At 45.0% G+C, this 13,672-nt stretch overlaps 1 pseudogene; it reads right to left on the reverse strand.

Annotated features, from left to right (window-relative positions):
• Positions 1–5,056: 5,056 nt before the first annotated feature.
• The window catches only part of LOC115161800 (potassium voltage-gated channel subfamily H member 5-like), a 99,474-nt pseudogene continuing 90,858 nt past the window's right edge, over positions 5,057–13,672 (reverse strand).

Raw genomic sequence — 13,672 nt, forward strand, 5'->3', positions numbered from 1 at the left:
TCTGAATACTTTATTTAAATTAGATATAGATCACTCAGCTCTCTTCACTAAAAAAGCAGATGAGAACAAAGAATAGTCAAGACATTCAGAGCATAGTGGTTCATAACGAACTTAAAATCATTCATAAAGAGCATATAAACGTGTTTTTCTAAGCGTTATGAATATGCATTATATAATATCTGCCTACTCAACTGTCACTAAGGTGCTTCAGGGCTGTTTGAGCTCCCATGCTTCAGGCATCTTCACTGTGCAGGTGGGATTAGGGAGACTGTGGAGCACTCCCTAGACAGTGTCACACACACTTGCTCACTCTGTCACCCGCATGCAAAGACGCACGCACACAAACACGCACACAGACACATACACACACACACACACACACACACACACACACACACACACACACACACACACACACACACACACACACACACACACACACACACACACACACACACACACACACACACACACACACGGGCACACACACGGGCACACACACGGGCACACACACGGGCACACACACACAGACACACACATACTCCCTATGGTGTCAGTGGTGTCATACTCCCTTATGGTTCCTCACAAAATATTCAAGACTGGGAACATAAACACTCATCACCCCCTCCCCCCAGATATTAATCGTACAATATCCCTGTGATTCATGCTTTTGGGGTTTTCATGTTGTGACAGCAGGATCATTCAAAATGTCACATTCAGGGGTCAACGGAGTTCCACCATCTTAGGAAGGGAGACATTACGGAGAGGGAATGAAGAGATATCTGTTAAACATGTTCATGGAAAAGCAACCAACTGTTCTTCCATCTTCAGTTCCTGTTTGACAACTCCTGACATCAGTAAAACCGGCCAAAGCTGCCTTACTTAAAAAAATACACAGTGCAAACACGTTCGACCCAGTACACCTAACTTGGAGCAGTGACCAGACCTGGGCCTCTGTGCACTGTCAGCTGGCCCTGTCTCCTGAGTCTCCCTCTCAAACACATTGACCATCTACAGCGCTGCCACTGTCAAAGGAAGAGGCGAGGTAAGAAGACTTACAATAGTTGTGTCTCAAGAGAGCACAGTTTTATGGCCCTGTCGAGAGCTGCTGTAACAACCCCTGTTGTTGTACTCGTGTGACATTTCCGCCGCTTCCTCCTCGGGCTGGAGGAGGAGGGGAGGAGGGGGGGCTGCAATAGCTCCTGGCAGGAGGACTGAGGGGGAGGCGCCCCTGGTGCCACACTGCAACATCCTAATGGAAAAAGAGGTGGCAGGCTCTGAGAGGAAGGTACAGATGATGATGATGATGATAAGGATGATGAAGATGATGATAACCCGGTCCTTCAGACCTCAGTCACAACAGTGAACCCCTCCTCTGTCATACCTGCTGAGAGCCTCCATTATGAAACACACAAGTTGTACGATTTTCACTCAAAAGGAAAAATCTAAACAAAAACATAAACATTGTTACCCTAAGCAGAGAACATGCTGAACCCAAATCCACCTCTAACTGACTGCTGTGAAAGAATGACCACATAATGAAGCTGGTGGTTTTACTGGAAAATCTATAGCGGTCTATATTGAGTGTAAGGGGATCCTGGTGTCTTGGTTTGTCGATCTTAGAAGTCTGATAATCAATGTCCTTATACGAGAATATGCCAAAGACAAGAAACCAGGCTCAGTTTTTAAGAGCACTTAACCAAGGGTATTAGGTTTGAATTCTGTGGCCAAAAACGATTAAGAAAAATAGGAATAGTCATAACGTCTTACATTTTCACACTCCCAGGAGTGATCAAGTCATAGAGTTTATAAAGCTTTATTTTTAGTAGCTCTTGACAAGTTAATATCTCTCAACTGTTCTCTTTGGCTTGGTGTCAATATACACAAATGATGGTAAATGAACTATAATAATTTTTCTGTCAACCTGCTCAGTCTTAATTGGCGGTTCATATTCAAACCCTACTGCATTCTCCCTGAACACAGACTGTAACTCCAGTGTTAATGAGCCTACTGGAGTCAGCACAACACAGGAGATGAGTGGACAGATTATTGCTGCCAAATCCAGCCCAACCAAGTACACTCAATGACCAAAAGTATGTGGACACCTGCTCGTCCAACATCTGATTCCAAAATCATGGGCATTGATAAGGACTTGGTCCCCCATGTGCTACTATAACAGCCTCCACTCTTCTGGGAAGGCTTTTCACTAAATGTTGGAACATTGCTACGGGGACTTGCTTCCATTCAGCCACAAGCGCATTAGTGAGGTCGGGCACTGATGTTGGGTGATTAGGCCTGGCTCGCAGTCAGCGTTTCAACTGATCCCAAAGGTGTTCGATGGGGTTGAGGTCAGGATCTGTGCAAGCCAGTCAAGTTATTCCACACCGATCTCGACAAACCATTTCTGTATGGATTTTGCATTGTGTCATGCTGAAACAGGAAAGGCCTTCCCCAAACTGTTGCCACAAAGTTGGAAGCATAGAATCGTCTAGAATGTCATTGTGTGCTGTCGTGTTAAGATTTCCCTTCACTGGAACTGAAAGGGGCCTAGCCCGAACCATGAAAAACAGTCCCAGACAATTATTCCTCCACCAGTCCTTACAGTTGGCACTATGCATTCGGGTAGGTAGCGTTCTCCTGGCATCCTCCAAACCCAGATTCGGCTGTCGGACTACCAGATGGTGAAGCGTGATTCATCACTCCAGAGAACGCGTTTAAACTGCTCCAGAAACCAATGGCGGTGAACTTTACACCACTCCAGCCGATGCTTGGCATTGCGCATGGTGATCTTAGGCTTGTGTGTGGCTGCTCGGCCATGGAAACCCATTTAATGAAGCTCACAACGAACAGTTCTTATGCTGACATTGCTTCCAGAAGCAGTTTGGAACTCGGTACTGAGTGTTTCAACCCGAGGACAGATCATTTTTAGGTGCTACTCTCATCAGCACTCGGCGGTCTGTGAGCTTGTGTGGCCTACCTCTTTGCGGCTGAGCCGTTGTTGCTCCTAGACATTTCCACTTCACAATAACAGCACTTACAGTTGACCGGGCAGCTCAAGCAGGGCAAAAATTCTACGAACTGACTTGTTGTAAAGGTGGCATCCTATGACAGTGCCACATTGAAAGTCACTGAGCTCTTCAGTAAGGCCATTCTACTGCCAATGTTTGTCTATGGCGATTGCATGGCTGTGTGCTAGATTTTATACACGTCAGGAAACCCATTAAATGGGTTTCCATATTAAATGGGTTTCCATATATATATATATACATACACTGCTCAAAAAAATAAAGGGAACACTAAAATAACACATCCTAGATCTGAATGAATGAAATAATCTTATTAAATACTTTTTTCTTTACATAGTTGAATGTGCTGACAACAAAATCACACAGAAATAATCAATGGAAATCCAATTTATCAACCCATGGAGGTCTGGATTTGGAGTCACACTCAAAATTAAAGTGGAAAACCACACTACAGGCTGATCCAACTTTGCAGGAACTTTACGGGCGGGCCAGTCCATAGCATCAATGCCTTCCTCTTGCAGGAACTGCTGACACACTCCAGCCGCATGAGGTCTAGCATTGTCTTGCATTAAGAGGAACCCAGGGCCAACCACACCAGCATATGGTCTCACAAGGGGTCTGAGGATCTCATCTCGGTAACTAATGGCAGTCAGGCTACCTCTGGCGAGCACATGGAGGGCTGTGCGGCCCCCCAAAGAAATGCCATCCCACACCATGACTGACCCACCGCCAAACCGGTCATGCTGGAGGATGTTGCAGGCAGCAGAACGTTCTCCACAGCGTCTCCAGACTCTGTCACGTCTGTCACATGTGCTCAGTGTGAACATGCTTTCATCTGTGAAGAGCACAGGGCGCCAGTGGCGAATTTGCCAATCTTGGTGTTCTCTCAAATGCCAAACGTCCTGCACGGTGTTGGGCTGTAAGCACAACCCCCACCTGTGGACGTTGGGCCCTCATGGAATCTGTTTCTGACCGTTTGAGCAGACACATGCACATTTGTGGCCTGCTGGAGGTCATTTTGCAGGGCTCTGGCAGTGCTCCTCCTGCTCCTCCTTGCACAAAGGCGGAGGTAGTGGTCCTGCTGCTGGGTTCTTGCCCTCCTACGGCCTCCTCCACGTCTCCTGATGTACTGGCCTGTCTCCTGGTAGGAACTGAGAAGTGGTCTGTGGTCACCACCTGCCGAACCACTCCTTTATTGGGGGTGTCTTGCTAATTGCCTATAATTTCCACCTGTGTCAGCAGTTCCTGCAAGAGGAAGGCATTGATGCTATGGACTGGCCCGCCCGTTCCCCAGACCTGAATCCAATTGAGCACATCTGGGACATCATGTCTCGCTCCATCCACCAACGCCACGTTGCACCACAGACTGTCCAGGAGTTGGCGGATGCTTTAGTCCAGGTCTGAGAGGAGATCCCTCAGGAGACCATCCGCCACCTCATCAGGAGCATGCCCAGGCGTTGTAGGGAGGTCATACAGGCACGTGGAGGCCACACACACTACTGAGCCTCATTTTGACTTGTTTTAAGGACATTACATCAAAGTTGGATCAGCCTGTAGTGTGGTTTTCCACTTTAATTTTGAGTGTGACTCCAAATCCAGACCTCCATGGGTTGATAAATTGGATTTCCATTGATTATTTTTGTGTGATTTTGTTGTCAGCACATTCAACTATGTAAAGAAAAAAGAATTTAATAAGATTATTTCATTCATTCAGATCTAGGATGTGTTATTTTAGTGTTCCTTTTATTTTTTTCAGCAGTGTATATAGACTATATATATAGTCTATCTCAATTTATAAATACAACGTAAAAACAAAATCAAATTTCTGGGAGTTCCGATTTAACTACTATAAGGTATCACAAATTGAACTTTGCGGTGAAACTTTAGCTTCTTAGTCATTTCAAAGTATAAAGAGAGAATACATTGAATGAGTGATTCTGATATCCTGCAGGTATCCCAGTAATAATACATTCCCATTCCTGTAGAGAAGCACATATTCAAGATGACAATTACACTAGAACCCAGACAGAGATGTTCCAGACAGTAGTTTATTTAGCTGACGCTACAATCAAGGTGTGCAACTGTAAAACAATACATGAACCATAGTGGGAATGATCAGTGCTACGTATTAATGCCATTGCTTTACCAAACATTTGAAAGCAATATTCCAGCAGAAAAGGATTGGACCTTATAGTCCAGGTTTAAAGAAATGCTTCCCAATCCTGTCTGTCCTGTCCCTATAGGAAGATGTATCCAGCTAGCACACCAACAGAGAGAAAGAGGCTAGATATTAGTATGCCCAGGACACAATCAGTGAGTTTCAATAGAAGTTATTTACAGAGAGGAGAGAGAGAAGGGGGGGGTAGAGAGAGAGAGTATGCGAGAGAGAAGAAATATGAGGGATTGAGAGAAAGCGAGAGACCAGTGTGAGGTGTGAGAGAGAGATAGAAGAGAGGAGAGCAGTGTCAGGTGAGAGAGGGATGGAGGATGCAGCAATACATTCAGGTGACTGAGACTGAGCTGAGACGTGATTAGTTCTCTCCCTGTAATGAAGGGAAGGCTGGACATGCTCTCTCTTTCTCTCTCCTGCTGTGGACCACACTCAGACCACAGGACTCTCTTAGTCGATTGTCAAATAAAGACACTGCTCCTAGTCGCTCTATCCCTTTATGAACTTCAGAAGTAAGTTTGAGAGACACTTTCAAGAAATGGGTTACTGCATATGGTACAGCATAGATTACTTATATGTACACAGATCCCTCGACTGAATGCTACCACTGCATCCTAATGTATTATTACGTTGTAGTAAGACAGGCTCCCTGTGTAGCAGACAGGTATTCATCAGTGGACTAAGACCCAGAGCCATACACATACATACTGTATATATGACTCTGCTGTGAGTTTACAAGTGCCAGTAAGAATAAATATGTAGAAAATCACAGGTTGTATAGCTTGCAATATTCAAAACAAATTCATAACCATAAACATGGCCGTAAAATGGACAGAAGACATCCACATTGGTACTTCACAAACCAGGCATGTATCTCTATTGGAATAGCTGTGCCACAGAGGGAGCACTTTGCAGCAGGCTAGCTGATCAAAGATGGGTTTTAAACAGAAGCCAGCCCAACCCAGTCGTTCAGTGCAGTTGAGTTGAATTGGGGAGAGGCTAAGTGGCAGGCAGGCAACCTCAGCACCCACAACATAAGAAATGAGAGATAAGCTGGTGAAGGTGCTCTCAACAAATGAATCTTCAATAATAGAAGTCGGAGCAGGCTTTGTGATATACCATGCAACTGTGTGGCTCGTGTCATGTGTAGGGACAGTGGGACTGTGTGTCACTGGATGGGACTCTATTTCCCAGAAGCCATGCTGTCAGTCTGTTTCAGACTTCCCTACTTTATTTACCATAGTGCAGTCAGTCTGCACATCTAGTTCATGCTGCAGGGTGAACATAAAGCCTTCTTTAGACATCATGTCAACATAAAGTCCATACACAATATGTATCTAAATTATGCATAGACATGAGGAAAATCAACTGTTACGCTATTAACACTAAAATACCCCTGGAAATAATATTTTTCTCTACAGGAAATCAGACAGTGATAGGAGATATATAGAGTGATTATAAAAAATATAAATCAATGTAAGTAGCAACAACTAACTGGAACAGACCAAGGCTTGGGAGAAAAAAAAGGACTAATGCCTTCAAATCATGACGTTGCTCAATAATTCATATCAGTTATCACTTACTTGCATGGGCACTCATATCATCAAGAAAGGGCCAGATAACAGCTTCTGGACTTTCTTTCTGTGGGAAAAACTTTCACCTCATGGATTTCCCAATACACCAAGTATCAATGCAGTTTCAGGACCCATTGGTAACTCATGGTTAATAGCGCTACCTCTATGCATACCCTCAATGTCAACATTGGAAATTGTCAATACTTAAAACATATTTATATACAGAGTAGATCAATAAAATATTGGTTCTTTTTAAAGACATTTGCATGCAGTCAAATGCATCATACACAGGCAAGAAGTAAATAGTTATAGTTTCTTTGACAAGCCAGAATCCAGCTAGACATGAATAGAGAAGTATTTACAATCAAGAAAGGAATAATGATTGACATTAGTTAAAAGTTTGTTTGCAAATATTAAGGTATGTGGAACAGTGGTGTTATATCCTCTTCAGATGTGTCCATCGTCGTCCACTGAGTCAGGAGAAACGGGTCTGGAGACAGCGGAGACGTCCTGACGTTTGGTTTTGGGGGTGGCGGCCAGAGGTAGAGACATCCTCCTCTTTGTAGAGGTCAGCAGTTTGAGGATCTGAGCCACCTGTGTCTCCAGGGCCCTTAGCTGGCCCCCCAGAGTCTGGAGGTCCCCCCGGAGCTCTAACTGGGTCTCCTGCAGCACAGCCTGTAGGGCTTGCTCTGGGATGGGGCCGAACGGGTGTGGCAGGGGTCTCTGCTGGAGGTGAACCCGAACCTCCCCGGCCCCGTCTATACGCAGCTCACTCTTAGTGGTGCTGCTGTCGCAGGAGTCTGTCTTACGGAGGTGGTTGTCCTCCTCCTCTCCTCCTCTAAGCCCAGCCTCCTGACCCCTGCCCTCCTGAAAGAGCATCTCCTCGGAGACGGCTTTAGCTACATTGTTCAGTCCCACCTTCCTGACCTCTGAAGGTGGGGGAGTCAAGCTTTTGATGCGCCCCCAGCCCCTGGCAGCAGGAGGCTTCACCAGAGCAGGGCTGCTGCTCACCTTGAGGTGGACCAGAGGTGGCTCCCCCACGACAGAGCTGGGCTGAAGCTCCAGGACTTCTCTGTTGTTCTGTTTAGGGCCCGCACCAGCGTAGACCTCTGGAGGTGGGGCAGTCAAGTTTTTGATGCACCCCCAGCCCCTGGCAGCAGGAGGGCATGACCTGGGCGTGACCTGGGACACAGTGAGCACACTGCTGCTGCAACCCAGAAGGGGAGCCCCATTCTGGAGCCCCTGTAGGGAGGAATGGGGCCCAGGTAGCTGGATGTTGAGGGGCAGGGAGTGCTGCAGGCTGGAGTGGGAAAGCTGCAGGCTGTGGTGGATGGGGTGCAGGTGGTGTTCCACTTGGACCTGGTTCTTCTCCAGGCCAAGCTGAGAGGACGCACCCTGGTTCCGCTGCAGCTCCTTCTGCTGCTTGAACTTCTGGAAGAGCCTCCTGACCGGGTGGTCCTGGGGGATGGTCAGCTGCACCTTGTTCTTCTGACGCTGGCGCTCCTCCTCCTCCTTTATGTCACTGATCTTACGGAAAATCACCTACAGGGACACACAACGGTACCAAATTAATCATTTCATACAAACATTTATTCTTTATCATTTTAATACAATACACACTGAGTGTACAAAACATTAAGAACACCTGCTCTTTCCATGACTCAGACTGAACAGGTGAATGTTATGACTTGTTAAATCCACTTCAATCAGTGTAGATGAAGGGGAGGAGACAGGTCAAAAAACGATTTTGAAGCCTTCAAATTAAATAAAATCGTATTTGTCACATGCGCCGAATACAACAGGTGAATACAACCTTACAGTGAAATGCTTACTGAGCCATTCAACAACAGTGCAGTTTTAAGAAAAATATAACAAAATAATAATAATAAAAGTAACAAATAATTACAGAGCAGCAGTAAAAATAACAATAGCGAGGCTATATACAGGGGGTACTGGTACAGAGTCAATGTGCAGGGGAATCGGATAGTCGAGGTAATTTAGGTAATATGTACATGTAGGTATGGTTATTAAGGATCAGACCCTTTTGGGTCGAGAACAGCTCCGTTCTCCAGGGAAGGCGGAGACGCCTTCGGGGTTGGAAACCTGCTGAGAACCGGCCAGTCGGAGAGCCGACACGGCGGCGACACTTCCACCAGACCAGAGCGGCGTCCGGCTACTGGGGTGGAAGAAAAATTAAAAGTAGGTGAGTGTGGATTGACAAGTAGCTAGTGTAGGTTTGCTACTTGCTTGCTAAGAGTAGCCACTTCGCCCATGTAGTCCTCCGCAAGCAAGTAGTTGCTATATTGAAAGTCAACGTGGTCCACATGGTCTTGGAACAAAGCAAAGTAAACACAGCTCCTGCAGCGCTGGAAACGTTCAATAGCGACCTCCATTTGAGACCGCCGAGCCAGCTAGGCTAGCTGGACTTCCATGTCTCTCCCCCTCTGCAGAATCTGGAGGGATCCCGGGACAGACAGCAGCGCTTACAGCAACTAAGCCCAACAGAGCCGCAGGATCTCTCATTCATCGCTCAACAACAAACATACGTCGCTTTCAGATGACGTTGGACATGCCAGGTATTAGTTGAGGCTCGTCACTGTTGGGACGACTTCATTGATGCACTTATTGATGAAGCCAGTGACTGATGTGCAGTGTTGCCAATTTAGCGGCTCTGTCGCTGTATTAAGCGAGTATTCAGACCCCTCTAGCGACACATTTTAAAAAAATCAACTAGCGACAAATCTAGCGACTTGTTCCGGTGTTATTGGAGACTCTGGCGTGAAAGCACGTATCATTCTTACTCTTCTCAACGAGCAGCGGGTGCTGCCGTGGGTCCCACCCCCATCCCAAAGCACTCACAGGCGGTGCAGTCAGAGCAGAAGATGTTCACCCCTCCGCGTCCAGAATGCAAATGAATCGCGAATGTGGGAAGCCGCCGCTGGCTGATCCCGCCCTGGTTTACATTCAGGGCGGGATGTAAATGTAAAGGTTTGGTCTAAAATAAATCAAGGCACAGAAATAAATCACTGCATTTGACTCACACAGCCTCAGTCACTTACTCACCTTGTCCACTGTGTGTGTGTGCCTCTCTGTGACATAAGCTAAACATATAGCTGTCTAGCTCATCATGTCTCAGTCTAAACTGTACACTCAAAAATACAGAAAGGAGTGGGAATCAAACCCTGAATTCAAAGGCTGGTTGAAGCCGTTTATTGGAGATGATACACGGGCATACTGCCTGTATTGTACGGCTGATTTCTACGCCAAACTTAGTGATGTAAAAAAACACATGACAACTCAAAAACATACTCAAAAGGCAAAGCCTTATAACAGTTCCACCCTAAACAAGCTGCCATTTATGGTTAAAAATATGAACTGCAAAAAAGGCTGAGGTTACCATGGCATTCGCTATCGCTAAACACTGTTCCATGCTGGCATGTAATCACAACGGAAAAGCATGTAGAGCTGCTTTCTCAGACTCTACTGCTGCTACCCACTTCAAAACGCACAGGACAAAGTGCACAGAAATTATTAATGGTGTTCTAGTACCATACTTTCTGAAGTTGGTCGCAGATGTGGGTGACCAGCGTTTCAGCCTCCTCCTCGATGAGGAGTACCTGGGGGTTGTGATAAGGTTAGGTTGACCATATTTTAGTTTTCAAAAAAGAACACAGTGGGAGCGGGAGGCAGACGGACACAGTTGGCGGTAAATACAAATGCGTTCACAACCATGCAACTATGTTATTGAACTTTAATACATAAAGTAATACATCCTTTCCATTCAACTGTTGGCCCTCAACAATAGAATAATAACAAAAAAAAACAAAAAAAATTGTTTAGCCATAGGTTAAAATAAATGGCCATAGGTTAAAATAAAATGTAAAAAACAGTTATAAAAAAATCTACTATTTCAGTCAAAAATAATGTCAGTCCTCCTGATACTTTCCCGAAGATCGAATCTTTCCCAACAGTCCTTTATTACCAATCAAGTAGGCATGAAAGTCTTTGCAAGACATGTTTTTAAAGTTGTATTGTGTACACAGAAGCCCCTTCAGTGACTCAACAGACAAGTGATTCCTTTCCTTTATCCACTGGCTTTGCATCAGTGAAAAAACTCTCTACATTTGCATTGTGAGAAGGAATAGCAAAGAAAAACTGCAATCTTCAATAGCTCTGAATGAAAATCTATGCTTTTGGACCTTTCAAAATATTTGGTCCACTTGTGTGCTTGCAGATTACTGAACTCTTCATCCCTGTTATACCTTTCTGTGAATTTCTTCAGGCTGGTGACCTGATCAAAGCACTTTGCATGATCAATTGGCACCCCCTTTTCTCCCAGGTGTTTTATACAGGCTTCTATGTCATTTCAGTCAGGTGTCTCACTCAGATCCATCCACATGAAAAAGGAGAACTCCTCCATGGGTGCCATCCATTTCTCCAGATACTCCAGGCATGAACTGTACAGAACCTGTACTTGAGCACTGAAATGGTCACAATTCTTACCAAGTCCATCCTTGTGCTTTTGTGCCAATAGTCCCTTAACTTTAAGGGACATGAAGTTATTGGTCTTGCGTTCAAGAAGCATGGTGTGGACTTTGTTCAAAAGGTTCTTCACTTCCACAATTGAATTACTCTCCCTTTCCATCTCCTGAATGTGTGAATGAAACACACACATGAGTGAGTGCATGTGCCAGAGGTAAATTTCACTGAACTCATCTTCAAAAAACTTCTTGATCAAGGAGGGTGTTTTTTCCTGTGACAAAAAGAATGCTTTCAAGGCTGGAAACATCTGTAGCAGCCTCTCAATACCTGGGAATAATGACAGCCATCACGTCTTGCTGTGAGAAAGGAGACTTCTGTATTCAACATAAAAAAATTCACAGTACTCCTTCAGATTCTCTGTGCGCACAGTGTAGATGTTAAAGTATTGACATATTTTGAAGATTATGTTCTCAATATCGACATCTAGTGTGTCTGCCCCGTAATGAACACAATTGTTCAAGACGTGTGCTGGGCAGCCCACACCGATTAAATACTTGTTCTGCAATGACTTCTTTAAGTTTGCAAAAACATTCTTTCCTTCTTCATCACGCCGGATTCCCCCAAACATTGTATTGCAGTTGTCACCTGTAAATGCAATACATTTGGAAAAAATCCCATTATTTTCCAGTGTTTCTTTGATGTATTGCGCGATCGTATCAGCTGTCTCATTTGGAGTGTTTTTAACTTCGACTAATTTACTTTGCACGCCACCATTCTAACAATCAAAATACTGAATAAGCAGAGGGAATATTTTCACAGCACCGTGATTGCTCCCATCAGTAGAAACACCACAGTGAGGTATGTCTTCTAGTGCTTTCTGAGCTATGTCGACAGAATGTGGTGCTATCACAGCGTTAACAATTTCTTCGGTCTTAGTACGAGCATTGAAAATGTTTGCGCAGTCTCGGAATCAGGGAATGCCTTTTTTAACAAGGCAGACGTGCAGTCCATTGATCTGTAGCTATTGTGATGCTTCGTGTTGTGGAATGCAAAAACTCCCTCCGCAGCAGTAACAGCATCTTCTGTTTTACCTGCTCTCACAAAATAGTCAGTTAATTTACCTGACGAACTCTCTCCTTTAGCTGCAATTTTGTGTTTTGCAGAGCTTATGTGGGCTTCTAGGTCGCTAGCACCTTTATTTGACACTGACACATACGTGCCAGCTTTGCAGGTCATGCATTCTGCTTCACACGGATCACGACCAAGACGAAAACACGGGAATTTTCTCTGTAAATCGTCTGAATTTACATTTGCGTTTGGGCATTTTTACGCTGTTCTGGAGCCATGTGCCACTGTTGACAAGCAAGCTGCTGCTCTGTCTCTTCGCTGTTGCCATGGTGAGGGTAATGATTGAAATGCAGTTTGACCAATGTTTGCGTAGGCCTACATGACCCACCAATGATGGCGTGTGAGAAGGCGGGATCTAAAGAGAAAGGTCAAAGCAATGCAAAGCCCCAAAAACGCACACAATGAATGGCGACTGTAGAAAGCAAAAGCCGGGCATTTTGGGCGATTTAGAAATCCCGGCCGGACGCATTTATTTAGGTCCAAAAAGAGGACATGTCCGGGAAAAAGAGGATGTATGGTCACCCTAGATAAGGTACTTTAGTGACGCCAAGCAGACAATTGTATCAACATTTCTGGGGCTTGTTGAGTTGGAGGGAGGAGATGCCAAATCTATAGCCCGTGCTCTTTCCTCGAAGTGTTGTCTTAAAAAAGAGAAACTCCTGGGGATAGGGACTGATAATGCCTCTGTTATGATGGGGATTAACAATGGGGTCCATAAAGTGCTGAAGGAGGAGTATGGCCTCAAATATCTGGTTCTTATTCGCTGTGGGTGCCACTCTCTGCAGCTTGCTCATTTGTAGTTCTAAACATATTTAGGGTGTTTTTTACTCACTTTTTGTCTCTCCCACGACATTATTCCTCTCTCCTACAGCGTCCATCACAATTACATGCACATGGCCAATTATGCAAATTAGGTGATGACATCATTTAGCGACTTCTAGCGACTTTTAGGACAGCCAATAGCTACTTTCCTTACTGAGGAGTTGGCAACAGTGCTGATATGGTGTACTCCTCAATGCCATCGGAATAATCCCGGAACATATTCCAGTCGGTGCTAACAAAACAGTCCTGTAGCTTAGCATCTGCTTCATATAAAACCATTTTTTTATTGACGAGTCACTGGTGCGTCCTGCTTTAATTTTTGCTGGTAAAAAGGAATCAGGAGGATAGAATTATTGTCAGATTTTACAAATGGAGGGTGAGGGAGAGCTTTGTATGTGTCTTTGTGTGTAAGGGGTGCGTAACCGGTGGCAGGGAAGTCAGACGCAGGAGAGCAGAACTTGGTAATAGCC

The sequence above is a fragment of the Salmo trutta genome, chromosome 25 (genome assembly GCF_901001165.1).
Source record: "Salmo trutta chromosome 25, fSalTru1.1, whole genome shotgun sequence".
NCBI lineage: Eukaryota > Metazoa > Chordata > Actinopteri > Salmoniformes > Salmonidae > Salmo > Salmo trutta.